At 38.7% G+C, this 14,382-nt stretch overlaps 1 protein-coding gene across 8 annotated transcripts in view; it reads left to right on the top strand.

The window, feature by feature from the left end:
* Positions 1 to 14,382, top strand: part of tns1a (tensin 1a) — a 166,402-nt gene that overhangs the window by 32,064 nt on the left and 119,956 nt on the right. The gene's annotated exons all lie outside the window — the stretch shown is intronic.

Genomic DNA, 14,382 nt, shown 5'->3' with positions numbered 1-14,382 from the left:
AGACCCCCCCCACCATTGCCGCAGAACTCTCTTTTTTCTCTCTCCCATCCCCCCAATTCTCGATCTCTCCCAGCTCACGTACCTCACCAAAAGCTTTTTCAGCTCCTGCTAACCCCATAACCAAGTGCTTTCCATTCATCTTCCAAGTCATCGCCTTCATCCCACACTCATCCACTGCTCTTTCATGACACGTCCTTTTTTGATCCCTTGCTTCCAACTCGCTCTTTCTCCCCCCACCTACCCCTTTACTGAACACTCTTCATTTAGACTGAAAGCTTTTTTGTGTTGTCGTGTGAGCACATTGTGGTCTGAACCATCCTCCTAGCTATTATAAGGACACAAACCAGTCCAACCATTTTCTCCAGGTTAGGTTTCAGACAGGCAGGTACTTACTGACAAATATAGGCCAAACAAATTGGCAGAAATGCAGAGGGATGCATACAATGTAGACAAGACAGACATACAGAAAAGCAAAGATAAGGACATCATTTTATAGAATTTTAGCAGCCACGCTGATGAAATGTTCTGTTGTTCTCTTACATGGTTCACACATGGCCTGCAGGATGTGTGTTCTGCTTTTGGAACACTCCTTAATTTTTGATAGTAAACTTTCTGCTCGAGTGGGGAATCTTGTCTCATTGTACATTTGTGCTCAAAGAGAGACCCACACTGTAAAAATTAAAAGACAATCCCCCATTAACAATAGCAGTTTTCTAAGGCCCTCAGGACATTTTATGAGGTTCCTTGTGGAACTGTTTTGTCCAGCATGGTTGGAAACATTTTTAACCTATTGCTACTACAGCAAGTACTATTAAAGTTAACACACTACAATAAATTTACTTAAAGATTGTTTAAGGACATAGTATTTCTTACATTATTCACACACTACATAAAGAGAGATACACATTATTAATTGTTAATTAATAATTACATGCATATTTGTTCAGACATTACACTTACATACAATCCGATCATATCTTAAACATATATTAATAAACTGACTAAATAAATAAAAGAAACATGCATACATACCGTATATGCATATAGTATGTAAAAAAGTGAATATCTCTCATCAAATTATGAAATAAAAAAGCAAACAAGGCAGTTAAACATCAGATCCACATTATATAATGTATTGTTTTGTATTAAATAACAAAAATGAATATATCAAATGAGTTGAATGGTAATACATTTAATGTGGTCACAGGGTGCACCTGGGGCACTTATTGCCTTTAATTTACCAGAGCCTGATGTATCTAGGGGTGTCCCTATCAAGTTTTTGCTTCCCAACTCATCAGTACCTTAATTCTGACTGTCATCCAATGCCGATCTGATCTGATCTTTGTGTTTCTGTTGCTGTAATTAATACAGCCCCACAACCTAGGTAAGATGTGCTGTTAATAAACACTACAGTAGTAAAATCACTTCCCACCTACCTAACCATTTAGCTCCCAGTTCCTTTACAACACTACAGTCAAATCACTTTGTGAGTATGCATATATAGTGGGACACATTCTAAACTGATCATTTTTACTATCTCTGGCCTATGATTGTGTAAAAACGAATTATAATGTGGTCATTTTTATCTTTATTTAACCAGGGGAGGCACAGTGAGATTAAATGTCTCTTTTGCAAGAGAACCCTGACCAAGACTACATGAGCTATGCCATTCTATAGCTTGTACATTAGCCTCCTCCTCGGTTTTGAATGCGCTGTTCAGAGCTGGTTTTGAACCAAAGAAAGGAGTGTGGTTCTCCTGTTGGAACAGAGCGTTGGTTTTCACAATAGTTTGGCTTCTAACCAGGCATAATTCAAAAGTAAGGTTGGGGTGGGAGTATCTTTAAATGGATATAATGGAATAAAATATCTTTGTCATTGCACAACAAACAAACAAACTGGGTAGTCAAAACCATCAGAAAAAAGACAAACATTTTATGGAAGAGTGGTTTAAATAATCCTTTTCTGACTTCTAACATGCTTTAAGCTGCTGCACTATTGGAATGGAGTGGAATGGAGAATTAGAAACCAACTTCAGCCTTGTTTTGGCTGCTTACTGGTAAAGTCACCACTCTCATCAGCTGAGGAACTTTTAAGATAAGGTCACAACTGAACAAATTCCAGGTAGTTTTCGAAAAAAAATGAGAAGTTCTTTACTGTGACAGCTGAGAATCATGCCTCTTAATAGTGCCTTGGCGTGCTGCTGCTACAAAACTAAGGATCGGAAATTGATTGGATAGCCTATCCATTAAAAATACCTGGATCAGCCCCATTCCCGAATTACTGAATTAGATTGGCATCCCTACGTGTAACATTTAGGGCAAGTTTAAGTTTCCTATAATAATCAGTTTTACCAATATATTTTATGTAGTAATAAGAATAAACTGTACAAATATTAAAAGGGATGTAAGCACTTTTCAGTGCTTGCACAGTGCCAACTTATCTCCAAACTGTAAAATAAGACAGCACAGTGAGTTTCCTAGGTCAGGAAAATGGCATTTAACAAGGCACAGGTCTGGCATCAAGATATTTTCTAAAAGAGATTAATAACAACTGTCTGTTGCAAAACTTCAGCAGAGAGAAATGTTTAAAAAATAATTACGCTATGTGTTTCTTTGGTCATTTCGCTCTAGTTAAGGCTAACAGCTAAGGTAATAAAATAGACTAGATAGTAAAATGCCTTTCATCTTATCTACAAATGAGATGGGTATAGATGTATGTAGAGTGCATCTGATTGTACGCTCCCCTGAAATTTGGAAAGACAGGAAAGATTAGCGAGTAGCAACTCTTAATTACTGTGCTGCAGTTTGGTCATTATTAGTATTGTCAGTAGTGTTTTTCTGCTTCGCCAGTGTTTATTGCTGACTTATAAAGGTCATTGTTACGAATGGTTTGTGAGCAACTTACTGCCCCATCCATGTAAAGCTTGCACTGACCCAATAACAAAAATGTAAGCTGTGCAGTAGCTTTCTTCAAATGCTTATAAGTGGGTTATTTGCTTTATCTGTATTGTGGCATAGGTTTGTGGGGAAGGGGGGGTGGGGTGAGCAGTGACTCATTATCATTTAAAAAAAATATCGTATTGACCAAAGCATATCACAGAAATTTTATCAAGAGCTGGGTTAACTTGTGAAAAATAACTATATGTCACATTTAATATTAAACATCTATCTGACATATACCTGAATATACAGCTCACCATTGTGTGGCTGTAAAAGGGGATTTAACATTGTTTGTTGTCTTCTTTTTTTTATTCCCTAGACACTCCTAGTTAATCTAAGTATTCCCTATATTATTACGTTCATTAGCATAGCACTTAATACATTTTAATAATGAATGCTAGCAAAAATGTTAACAATATAATCATTAAAAGAGCTTAAAACCATATAAATTAAAATAATATTATATGGAAAAAAGTGTTCCTACTAACTTAAAAGAGCGATAGTTATACATGGAAAACAGTTTTTTTTTATATATACAAAATTGTACTTTACCATGTGCTTCATCCAGGTCATGATGAGAGTAGCAGTGGCATTGCCCAAACACCAGCATTGTTGTATAACAATACTCAGTCATAGCAAAACAATAAATAGTGGAAATAACCACCCTTGGCTTGGATGACACTAGTGAGACGTTATGGCATAGACTGTATTGGGTGAGGTTAACTGCTCCACAGTGGCACATCAACTGCTCTATACCACATGGCAAAGCACCGCCAAATATGGTCGTTTATACTACTATGAAGCATGGTCATAATGTTCTGATATGAGTGTGCTTGGATAATTACAAACTGTTACATTTTAGTTTGTTTTTTTGTACTTAACTGACTACCTGCATAATGCATTATTAAAACTCAGCTGGTCTTAATGCCAGTATGACCTAAGTTCTTGGTTACTCAAGGAACCTGCTAGACATAAAGAAGCCTTCTGGAGTCTTACAATAACCTCTTTACATTTAGGTTCTTCAACGATTCTTCAAAAGTGCTTGATTACTTGCTCTGTATGGTGCTTGATGAAACCCAGTGAGGTACTTGGAGATTTTTGCTAGAGCTTGTTGGTCATCAAGGGCTCCTCCAGTAGTCCAGATTATTTTGTGGGAAGTATGTTTGAAGCACCTAAAATGTAAGTTCTTTATTTTAGTATTTTGCACATTATCGGGTATTCAATGCAACTTACATTTTACAGTGTTTAATGTCACAAAGAAAGCTTTAGAATCTCAAATGAATGGCACAAAATGTATTATCATGAATGTTGTAGGTACCGATGGACTAGATCATTTTGATAAATCTTGTAACAAGATCTTACTGTCTGCCCCAGGACTCTCCTGGCTAGATGATGAAAGCATTATTTCAGCTTGGATTGTAATGAGTTCATGACTGCTGACTCTAGCATATACTAACTGTGATCAGAGCAGTATGAGAATGGCAAGCTGAGTGGTGAGAGTGTTGGTGGAGTGTAAGATGTTGCTCTGTGTGCTCATGTAGCTTAGCAAGAGTCAGACTCGCCTCAGTATGACCTGTGCTTCACCTTTGGCAACTTTGCTCACCCCAGTCAGGGAAGGGACAGCTGCCAAAGCTCCAGCTAGACAGGATCAGGTTGATGGAGTTGAGATTCTTGCCTTTTCATCTTTGTCTCTGCCACTAGCTGTTGGATAACATAGTGGATAATGCCATTGCTCCCCACAAGGGATTCCCCGTCTAGGTAAGAATGCTACTGTAGAAATAAAGCTGCCTACAAATAAACATCATGTACTTTTTTCAGTGAGGTGTTGGGCACACACTACACATTAATTAGAACTTTGTTTTTGCTGCTTCATGAGCAGAAGAACATACCGTGGTTTATTTAATTCATTATGCCTTAAAAGTTGAGTGGCAAACAGGGTCAGTGCAGCAAACTGGATCATACAGGGGGTCATCTTTGAGTGTAGAGGCAAGACATAAACCCGATTTGATTATTCTAAAATATATCAAATGTATCAGGAAACAGCAGTTTTAAATATTTGAATAAAAATGTACCTGTTTAGTAAATTTCAATCACTTTTAACTCTGAACTAGGGTTTTTGCGATGATGCAAAACATTAGTAGGCCTGGCCCCAAGTCTCCCGCTATTGTGTTTGTCTACCATTCAAAACAATAATATCTCTTTCTTACTAGTACACTTTTACTGTACTTGGAGTGTCCCATCTGGGGGGTTTCCGAGTGCTGGAAGTTGGAGGTGGGGATGTGAAAGTAGGTGGCAGAGAAGGGGCAATGGCTAAAGGGAGAAACAACCCGCTGAATCTCTTTTGTCTTTTAACCCTGGAGTTAATCTCTCCTTTCCTCATCAAAAACACTTTGAATGCTACCAGCATGCCTCTCTCCCTGGTAACCATTATGCTGGAGGACCTGTCGCCCTCTCCACTCATTTCACTAATGTCCTGGTCGCTCATAAATTAGTCCATGCTGTGCACCCTGCTGACAGGCAAGGAGAAATGCTTTAGTCTTGAGCATCATGTGATGAACGAGCTACTCCTTTAACTGTCCGTATCACCTCAGCACATGCAACAACAGCCTGGATACGTCCCTTCCAACTTATATAACCTGTTACGACAGACATGTAGAGCCGTGCATATCTGTCAAATAAATGCCCAGATGTCCCAGAGTGACCTGCAAACATACAACTCTCCTGCTGTCTGTAGCTCTGCTAGGATAAATACCTTGTTTTGATTCCATAAATAATCAAATTTGATGTATTTGCCATTGTTCTGTCTGGATCAGGCAAAGAGAGAATGCCTGTTGTATTGTACCACATATGTAATAAAAAGTACACTTACTGAGTGCTTTATTACAAACACCTGTACACCTACACATTCATAATTCCATATCTATTCAGTCTATTGTGTGGCAGCAGTACAGTACATAAAACATTCAAATACAGGTCAGAAGGTTGTTCACGTCAGTCATTAGAATGTTATCTCAATCATTTTGAGAGTAGCATGACTGTTGGTGCCAGACGAGCTGGTCTCTTCCAGCTTGACAATGCACCAAGTCACAAAGCAAAAGTAATTTTCACAACTCTGTATGTTTTGATACTTGATTACTGTCATAATTTACATCAGTTTCATAGGCCCTAAAATAAAACGTGGTGGGACTCCAAAAAACTTGTAAGATAAATGGCCATATAATAGTTTTTGCTTTAGGATTAATAACTGAATATTAGGTTTAAGGGGTTAAGGGATTTAAAGGCCACTACCATAAAGAGGTTACCTTTGTAATGTGATTGATATTTGTTATGTTAAGATGGGTATCTGATATGTTTCTTCTGCTTCTCTGTATTGTGCCTCAGAAAGTAGTCGGACCTAAAATGTAGGCATAAATGAGCTGGATTAACCCCTTAAAACAAAGAATAGCCTCGCCAGTATAGAAGTATAGCCTTGTTTGTATAGAAGTCTCTGTAGTAGTGTATAATAAGTCTTTCTGCGTTAAGTGGTCAAACTGTTGCAGACTAAATAGGTGGTTATATGTAAATGTGTTGCTTTATGTGACATACTACATCAAGCTTTTCTGTTTGAAACAACCTTAGGAATTCATGTTCATCCTTGTACAGTGCATTATCACTGATTAATATTTACATTTTATGTTATACATTTATGTGTATAAATGTAACAGTAATGAAAATACTTACAGTAGTAGTTGAATGTCATGATCAATGTCTTGCTGAAGTACTTTTTCTCATTATTTATTAATGATACCGCTATCTGGACTGATGGCTACATCTGTGTCAGAGCAGGGATGTAAATATTGTCAAAGGGCAAGGGGGTACTGTGGCCCACTTAAAATCTTTGCTAGGTCCCTCGTAAATATAATGACACAAACGTAATGCCATGATGAAATGACTCGCAAACTTCCATCAACACCACAGACTTCCTATTCATCTTCCTCTAATTCATGATGCAGCACATCCATGGTAACAGATCATTCATATCCTGATACATAATATACAGTCAGGTCCAAAGGTATTTGGACAATAACACATTTTTTGTAAATTTGCCTCGATATGCCTCTCTAGCTACACTTTGCTCAGATTCAGTCAGGTGCAGCAAAACTGTTTGGATGGCATTTCACTGCACAGATGAATAGTGACCCAAAACATACCACCAAAGGAGCCCAAGATCTTCTTTAGGCAAAGAAATTGAATGTCTGTAAATGGCTGATTTACCTGACCTCTCATTTGATCACTTATTTATTATTGAAGAACTGTGTACAAAATGGCTATAACTAACAGTTAATACACTATTTTGTTAAGCCCCTTAAATTAAAGCTGATAGACACTTCAATCACAATTCATTAATCACTTCATTTCAAGTCCACTCAGGTGGTGTATACAGGCAAAATGACAAAAAATGAGTCACTATCTAAATACTTATGGACCTGGCAGTGTACATTATGTATATACCCAAAATTGTAAAGGACCAAAATTATTCCATTCAAATAATTAATCACACTATGTAACATTTTTACTAGACTTTCTTTTGTTTGCACTGACGCCCATACAATCTTTGTTACAACACTGCAATGTTTGACTGTCAGCTGTGATAATAATATTAATACTAAAATAATACTGCTACTATTACTACTACTACTACTACTACTACTACTACTAATAATAATAATAATAATAGTACTATTAGATTGTAGCAGTTCTTCACTCCACTCAGGTTGTATTTAGGGCAATAATGCTTCGTTTTGCAGATCATAGCAAAGTACCTGCTTCTGGCTTCGGTAGTACTACTGGTTCGAAGTGATTACCCAGCAGTAATGTCAGTAATGCTGCAAGCACTGTCTTCTTCTTATTGGCTCAGTAATGTCCACTAAGGGGAGCTGTTGGGTTTATATCTAAATTCTCAGCGGCCAGCAGCACAATTCCATCAATACTGGAAAAAAGGAGGGCAACAACGTAAGGAATCTTGATGCAGCTCTGAGGGAGGTGTGTGCACAATAGGCTGTTTCATATTTGCTAACAGACACACACACACATCACATACAGACATGACATCCCCCTTACACGCACTGTCCCCCAACACATACGCACACACACACACACACACATGCACACACACATGCACACACACATGCACACACACACACAAAAAAGTATACCACAAAAATAACTCTGACTCATTATTTTGCAGCATGGTGTCAGCTGCTTTGAATTTAATGCTTATGTTTGAGAATAGTTTGTGCATGTAGTACCTCTAAACTAAACAACTAAAGAGGGTGACCACTCTTCATATTCATATAGATATCGGATGATGCTAAATAATTCAAGAACAAATTAAACATTTGTAGCTGTTATCGTTATGACTACCAAATCATTTAAGTCATTTAACAACTCTTTACCAGGGTCACCAAATGGAAAGTGACAACATTAGATGTGAAATTGAATTACGAGAACCACTTTATCGAATTAACAGCTACTGGCAGTGCCCCACAAATATGCTTAGTGCCTACATGAAAGATCACAGGCTTACAGAGGGCTCAAAGTGTAATTGGCCACCTGAGAGATTATGATTTAGCACATTGAAAATCTCATCCCCAATGCAAGTGATTGTATGTCCAAGACCATGAGAGGAGATCTATGGCATCTCATTAAGTGTTTGTGGTTGTTGAGGTGGAGTTCTTCCAGGAGGGCTGTTACACTGTGATAAGTGTTTGCAAAAAAAACAGAGAAGCCTCAGAGATGTTGAGCTGGACAGGTCTGGACAATGCTTCAGATCTCACTTTTTGCTTTGCCGGGCTAAACAATTAGAAATGTGACACCAGAGCACTTAATTGAAGGAGTCACAATGTTCGTCTTGAATACCTTGGGGGGGGGCTTAGAAAACAACTCCAAAGGAAGTTGGGTAAAATTATGTCACCTGACTAAAGTTACTCAAGACTACCACAATGACAAAGAAGTTATCATCGCAGTGACAGTCTGGTTGTTTATATAAAGTGAATTGATAATTCATAATGATCATTGACTAATGTTGTGGCTGTTAGCAACAGCAGATCATTTTGTCATCCAATGAGTGAAATACAGAGTGCACACATCATGTTTTTTTTTATTGACTGAAATTATAATCAGATGGAATTATCCCTTTATCTACATCAATGTCCTCAAAACATTTTTTGATTACAAAAAATAGAAAATGAATGCAAATCAATTTATGAGTGGCCTTAACCTCAGCTGAACCTGAACTGGCATGTACCCATGTTGTCACTATATGACATTTAATTAACGCGTAATTGTACAAAATGTAATATCTAACTACTAAGTGATTCATAAACCTCCCCCCAAAGTCCCCCCTTGCCATTATTTATTTGTTTTTCATTTAGTTTTTTTGTCAAATGTTTCCCTTTTTCTCCAAATTTGGTACTGCTAATTAACTCACCTGTTCATAGCTCCACCTACCACTAGCAATGCCCCCGACACTAGGAGGGAAAGAACTTAACCTCCGATACATGCAAAGCCATTTAGTGCCTCTTCTTAAACTGCCACAAGTGTGGCATCGCAGGGCAGCCGATGCACTTGCAGCATGGATACCAGAGACCCAGAGAACTGCTTTTAGGATTCCTAGAAAGGCAAACCAATACCCCTGTTGGACTGCAGAAGACCTTCAGGATGATTTAGCAGACTCCTAAGTGGTGGTGCACTGTTCTACTGTGCATTAACACCTGCACAAATATGACCCTCATGAAATAATCATCAGTGGAAAACCATTCCTGTGTCCTCAGCACAAAATTCTGTCTCAGATGTTTTTAAAGAAACATTTAAACAAAACTAATGCATTTTAGAAAATTATGGCTACAATCAGCAAATATATATTTGGAGAAAATGGGTTCAGACACTTTGACCAGGAGTGACCAACATTTTGCATAGTGATGTATATCAAGTAACCCTAGAGTACCTCTTTGTCTGTGTGTTATTTATAATTTTTTTTAATCTATTTTCTGGGTCAGCTTAGTGAGAGGCTAACATTCACCCAAAATCTCTCAAATCTCACTGAGTCTGGTTACTTTTAGTCGTTTAGAGAAGGCAGATGTTTCAACAGTAGAGCTTAGGGAGAGAGAGAAGATAGAATGAAGAAAAAGGAGAGGAGAAAGTCGATAAAAAATTTAAGTCATGTTAGTGAAGACATGAGCAAGCAGGCGTGCAGGAGAGAGAGAGAGAGAGAGAGAGAGAGAGGTTAGGCCTTTGGGAGAGGGAGGATGGGAAAATGTGCAGAGAGTATATAAAGTAGTGGGTGGGGGGGGTAACAAAAAGGAGTTACAAAAAAAAAAGTGAGGTACAGGGGAAATATGGGAGGGGCCACAGAAGGGAGGGATGGGGGCTTGTTACAGATCTGAGAGCCAGACAGTACCCCCTCTCTCTCTCTCTCTCCGCCTGGAGAGTCAAGTATGCCTGACCCCGAGAGAGAAAGAGAGAGAGAGAAACAGAAGAAGAGTGTGAAGGAGAGAAAGTCTTGCAGCAGCCTCTCTCCTCTGCATGCCCTTATTACTTGATGGAGCTGTGCAGCTAGTAGAGGAACAGTGTGGAATATTTGGGAATTGAGAGAATTCTGTTGTTGCTGGAAGAAGAAAGATCCTTTCAGGATGCCGTCCATGTCTCTGGGGCTGCCTGAGGCACTTGCCGGACGGGCCAGAACCTGGGTGTGCCTGTCCTGCATGTTCTGGGTGAGACATAGCGTTCTCTCTGCTGTAGATGCTGTGGGGCGCGCTAACCTCCTTTGCTGTTCTGTGTTAATGTGTGTGTATGTGTGTTTGTTTTTGTACATTTGTGAAGACATTGTAGGAAAAGCATTTCTGAGTATCTGAGTGTGAGTAAGAACCTGGAACCTGTTTGTAGAGATTTAAAGAGTGATGGATGGTTGGGCTAAACAATACGGACACCTGGATTGGCTGTGATAGTAAAAGTTGATCTGTTAGAGGAAATATGAGTGTATCAGTATCGCAAAAGGCCTACACTGTGATAATGATTAATAAATGACGTATTGTGCAACCCTAATGATTGGTCAATCTTTAGACATGGACTTTGGCAAAGAATCATGACATGTCAAATATACGTAGATAGATTGCAATTTGGGTCACTTTTTCAGGCAGGCTGAGCTGCCTCTCTGGACGACAGGATGAGCACTAGGCCTGGCTGGTCCATTTCGGCGAGGCCCAGAGCTATTTCTGTTCTCCTCGGCTCGTGTATAATTTAATCGGCCACTTGGTGTTTGCACGACACAGAGAGTGCTCCCAGTCCCGAGCGCAGCGGCTCCCCAAGCCCATTAGTGAGCAACGCAGCTCGGGTCACGGGTCAAGCGAGCGCCCCCCTGTACTTCTAGCGCTACTCCCCCGCCACCTCAGTTAATGACCACCTGGTCTGATCACTGGCATGCTGGCATAGTGTGACCAGGAGGGAAGCTATAGCCACATGCTCTCATGGCATGAGCCCATGGTTTGAGCCCATCAAATGCCAGGTCTTTATTTCTATCCAAAACCTGGACATTATGTTTAATCTGTAGCTCAATTCTACCCTTTGTTATCACAGTTATCGCTGGTGATAACAAAAACATTTGCTATGAAGTATTTCTTATTTCAAAAAGTGAACAAACTCTGTTAGAAGTGCAAATTCTAAACTTCCATGCATTTATAAGTAGGAGAGATGATTTGTTTATTGTTGTTATTTATCTCTTGTCTTATTTTGTAGAATGTTAAAGTCATGTTCAGCCAAGTGTTTAAGCCAATATTTGTTATGCCAAAATATCTGCCGTAAAATTTGAGTTTTTGTTTTATTTCAATGTTGTTACTACTTATGCTACACTGTGTACAGCATCATATAGCTTAGGGTTGGGAAATATGACTAAAACTCTTCTTATTCTTAAAAGAAATGTGAATATACAATATGATATGAATAAAGTATCTAGTCTATTGTAACACCAATTATACAGGATGCAAATTTAAATAGTAAATATATTTCATATCTCCACTAAAAGTGAATGTGAAGTAAAAGGTGTTGGTTAACTTGTTATAGTCTGGGTAACAAGTTGCAAATAAGAAATATGCAAAAATAGCTGAAAAGCAGCAACTTTTACCTCATTTTTGTTTTTTTCGAAAAATAGACATTGAGATTGTCTTAAACGTAGCTACTGGGCAAACATCAGCGCCAAACTTAGTGGGCTTTAAAATTAGATGATAATTTATAATTTGCATGCAACTCCAGGTAGGCTTTCCTACTGTGCTCTAAATAGAAGAGCTCTTCTGAAAAAGCAATCCAGGACAAACTCCCTCAGCCCAGATCCTAACGTTATGAAAGAAATGACAGGGCTGGTCTCAGATCAAAAGCTGACTTTGTAAATCTGGGCTGTATGAATGTGGAGGTTTGGCAGTTGCCTCACTGTTAAAAAAACCCCAACTATTTTAGGCTACACACAGTGATACAGATGGTCCTTCAGTGGATGCATTACAGCAGTTTCAATCAGGAGAATGATAATCTGCAGCAAAACAGTGATGTAAGTAATGATAAAGTACAGCATATAGAATGTTGTAGGCCAATGTAGTGTAGATTCAACAAATTTTTAAACATTAAAAAGAAGTCTAAATTTCAGCTTTTGGGCTTTGCTTGGCATCAGTGGCTGGGGCCAGGGGGCCCAAACTAAAAAAGAGACTATTCCACAACAGAGGTTGTTCTATGTGCAGCAGTGATGCAAACATTGCGGTGAAGAAGAAATTATAGGCAACTTCGGTTTCTTTACTTTCAGTGTCATGTTTGCTCACAGAACTTGCTATTATTTTGTGGAATCCATTCTTCCATCTACTTCTATGCCATTGGCTGCCATACAACCACTAAGCATTAAAAATCATGCTTAACATGCTTAACAGTTGACAAGAGGTTCTTTTCATCAAATGCTGTTCCTTTGTTTTTTCTTCAAACATGCCTTTTGTGATTGGGTCAAAGAGTTTTTGCCAAATCAATCTGTCCACCGCACTTATTTTTTGCAGACATAGATTTTTGCAGTAAGACCACAGGTAAAATCTGACCTGATCTCTTGTCCATGCAGTTATCCATGCAATGTTTCACAGTAAATGGTGTGCACCTAGTCTTGTGTAAGCTTAACCTTCCTACAGGTATGGCTGCTTTGCTTTGCCTTTCCTTTTTGGCCAGCACACAAGCTGATCTAGCTGAGCTTGTTTTGCTCTTCAAGATTTTGCTTTGACTTCCACCTTAACTGCTGTTTCTTAATAATTTGTCAGATTGTGGGAATTGTGAGCTGGAAGAATTTTGATATCTTTTTTAAAATGTTCTTTACTTAGTAGGCATGTAGCGTGTAGCTGTTTGCTTTGTAGGATGTTCAGAGCTTCAGCCAGATGCTTATTGGAGTCCACAGTTAAATGTTTGAAGAGTCAGAGAATGTTTTACACTTTCAAGTTGTCATCAGCTGACAAGTAGTGTGCATACTACAGGAGAGAAAAGTGAGAAGTGGGAAAGGTCTTTAATCATTTTCATCACACCTGATTAGTTAATGATGTGCACTTTTGCTTGGGTGGAAAGAAAGCTTGCAATGATACTGGCCCTCTAGTTTAAATATTTACGTAAGATAATTCTGATGTATAGCAGATTGACAATATTAACTCTAGACATCTAAGTGTTAAACCGCACATGCTTTGAACCAATCTTGAACCAGATTCTCCTTGAATAAAGTTTAGGGAATACCTCTGTCATCTTCTGGTATTGTTCCACAACTGACACTTCTGTGTTGTCCTTGGAGACCCTCTGTAAGAGCTTTGAGGTGAGAGGGGATAGGTGTGACAGGTGTTCCTGTGGGACTAAAAAGAAAAATAGTCTGTGTATCTTTACCCAGGTGGACTGATGGTGCGGAGTGGAGCTCCTCCAGCTCCTGGCTGTCCGGGAGTGCCCGACTCCAGGCATGCTTCACTGGACACATGTCCACTCAAAGCCCCTGTAGGCCCCCGGAGCTTCTACCTCATGTTGCACCGGCCTGCATCTGCTTTTTCATCTTTCTCCATGAACATGTTTTTCTAGCTCTCAGACTTTTATTCTTCTGGTAAACTCTTCTGTTACTCATTTTTGTTCAGTAATCCACTTTGCATAATTTGAACTGGTTTTCAACAGATACATTATTTGTATTTGTACATTAATTGTAATCTGTAATTATATTTCATAGTTTGTTCTGCCCATTATCTTATTTTTGACTGGAACCCTATCTTAGTTTAGTTTTACTGCTGTCCTTGTAATGTCTTGTTTGTATTTGTTTTGGCAGTTGTTAATATTGTCTATATGATTTTTATGCAATTTTATTATTATTTAATTATTTTAGGTTGCCATTCTAAGAACTGGTCAGGGACTACAGATGAAAATG

Source organism: Salminus brasiliensis, chromosome 7, assembly GCF_030463535.1.
Source record: "Salminus brasiliensis chromosome 7, fSalBra1.hap2, whole genome shotgun sequence".
Classification (NCBI taxonomy): domain Eukaryota; kingdom Metazoa; phylum Chordata; class Actinopteri; order Characiformes; family Bryconidae; genus Salminus; species Salminus brasiliensis.
This window is presented reverse-complemented; position numbering and strand designations above follow the sequence as displayed.